A 2,679-nucleotide genomic window follows, 5' to 3' on the forward strand; every position below is an offset into this window, starting at 1 on the left:
TGTAATTGAAGCAGTAATACGTTTCTCTTCATTTAATGCAAAACAAAGATGAAACACTAAACCCCTGTGGGTGCAGATTATTGCAAGCACAGATGGATGGTGTAGAAATTGTTGAAAGACGAGATTTATGAAGTCCAGCATTGCTTCAGTGGTCAAAAAATCTTGAATATGAAATTAATCCTTTTTCATAATTGACATGATACTTTTTAGATAGTGTGCAGTGTCTTTTATATATATATATGTATATCTAATCTGTCAATATTGTTTAAATTACACATTGTTTCTGGGATTTCAATTTTCTAATGCCTAAACACTTGATTGCTGATGTTCCTTACGTGATTTCCAGATTTTGAGGCTCCAGGTGCACTTTTTTTTTCCTTTACTGATAGTTTAAGAAGTACCATTTTCCAAGACAAATATTTTGGAAAAAATGCTCAAGCTTGCCTGTCTGCATTTTTAGACATTTTTGAAGAAGGTTGTTATTATGGAGATATCTAGAAAAATGATAGTTTGCAAAAGATGGATGCAGCTGAACTGCTGGATGTATGCATGTTTCTAGTCTAGCCTCACCACGTGCTTTCTTGCAGCTTTTTAATTTAACTGCAAGACTGTAAAACCTAACTTTTCCTGTAAGAATTTTACAAAATGAAATTACTTTCTGGGTTATTTTATTAAGATAATTGGGACGAAAATGTTGATGAGTAATCTTTGAATAGTTTTGAATGAAAATTCTCTGTAAACATTTATAAAACAAATGTTGGTTTTGATTGTTGTGTGAGCTGCAGCCTGAATCTGACTTTAACAAAAAAATCGATCCTGAGAAAATGTTGTACTCATAATATCTGTATAAAGTCATAAGTCTTTTCCTTCAAACTTAATTACTTCCCATGTCTGATTATTATTTTTTTTTTTTTTTTAGTGATACACATTTCATGGTTTTTATGCATTGCATAAAATAATTTTTCATTTATATAGCAAAAAATAATCTGCTTCTTTCACTAGAAATTACTGAGTATTCAGCCTTAACATCTTGATTACTGTTGTCACAACTTACAATTTAATTGAATAGTTTATTTTGTGCATGGCAGTTTACTGTCTAATACTGTGGTAGAAGCAGCTTTTTCTTCCGTCATCTTTATTAACAAGAGAAAGGAAAGTACCTTACATTCTCCCCAGATTTTAAACACTTCCATTGATAATTAACAGCCAACATTTAGGTTGCTTAATTGGACATTATTTCTTTTAAAAGCATTAATGCAAGGTCAATGCATTTTAAACTTCACTGTGCAATTTTGTGGCATTTTTCCTTCTCTTTAGTGACTAAAAGAAGTTTGCTCAGTGCTACTAAATGAAAACCAGTGCCTGATAGTTATCATTTGATACTTGCCTATGCCCATGCAGATGTAAGGTGAGTCCATAACACGAGCTCTCCTGTGAAATGTTGTCCTTGCCTGGATAGTCCAACTAACAGTTGGTGGAAGGGCTGCATCCCAGACTGGCAAATGAGCCTGATGCAGAAGATGCACACTAGTGAGGACAGTGTGAGATCCTGCTCGTCCTTCATCTCCTGGACTTCTAGGCTCTTGGGCAGGTGGGCCAGGCTTGCCTAGTGAGGAGCAGTGGGACACGTGTGATTGTTGGTGTGTGGAGCGTGCTCCTGCAGGCTCCCATGCTCCTGCACTGATAAATCATAGCAGTTTGTGCCATGGACACATTTCTAGCTTATTTTTGTTTGATGTTCCATTAAAGAGTTGTAATTTTCTAAGGTGGGAAAATAAAATTTTGTAGCCAGCACCACCCATGAATTCTAGAGCAGCACAGGGTGGGAAAATGAGTTGCAAGCTGTTTCTAGAACAAAGTGATTTGATAACATCATATAGTGATTACAGTATAATTGACAAAAAATAAATAACGTATCCTGTGATGATAATCTCATCCTGACTCTTTAAGTGAAATTATACACTTTTAAATACATAGCAAATCCATTGATTAATTAACGGATGTCTATGTCGCAACTTCCTAAATTGTCTCTCCTTCCCGTAACTTGAACCACATTTCTTCCTTGTGCTTCTTGCTTCACCCTTCCAGGCTTGTTAGCCTCTCTCTGCCTTTTTTCTTTGACTCTTCTATCGATAGAGTTTGAACTGATGAAACCACAGCCAAAGTTAAAAGACAGGCTTTTGCATCATCAAATAAAATTCCAAAGAGGTTCCCAGAATAGAAATCGAGATTCAGGATTATATTAATTAAAACCTGAAATAAATGGTTATTGCAATATGTCCTAATTGCTTTGAATTTTAGGGCAAAAAGCTTTCATTTCCTTGAAATATGGTTATATAGATGGGTTTAGAAAACTCGGGATGTTTAGTAAGGAATGTTGCCCCTCACTACAAGTAAGTTGCCCCTCACTACAAGAAGGATGTTGAGGTGCTGGAGCGTGTCCAGAGAAGGGCAACGAGGCTGGTGAGGGGTCTGGAGAACAAGTCTTATGAGGAGCGGCTGAGGGAACTGGGACTGTTTAGCCTGGAGAAAAGGAGGCTGAGGGGAGACCTCATCGCTCTCTACAACTACCTGAAAGGAGGTTGTAGAGAGGTGGGTGTTGGTCTTTTCTCCGAAGTAACAAGTGATAGGACGAGAGGAAATGGCCTCAAGTTGCGCCAGGGGAGGTCTAGATTGGAC

The sequence above is a fragment of the Aptenodytes forsteri genome, unplaced genomic scaffold, assembly GCF_000699145.1.
Source record: "Aptenodytes forsteri isolate BGI_AS27 unplaced genomic scaffold, ASM69914v1 Scaffold15, whole genome shotgun sequence".
In the NCBI taxonomy this organism is placed as follows: domain Eukaryota; kingdom Metazoa; phylum Chordata; class Aves; order Sphenisciformes; family Spheniscidae; genus Aptenodytes; species Aptenodytes forsteri.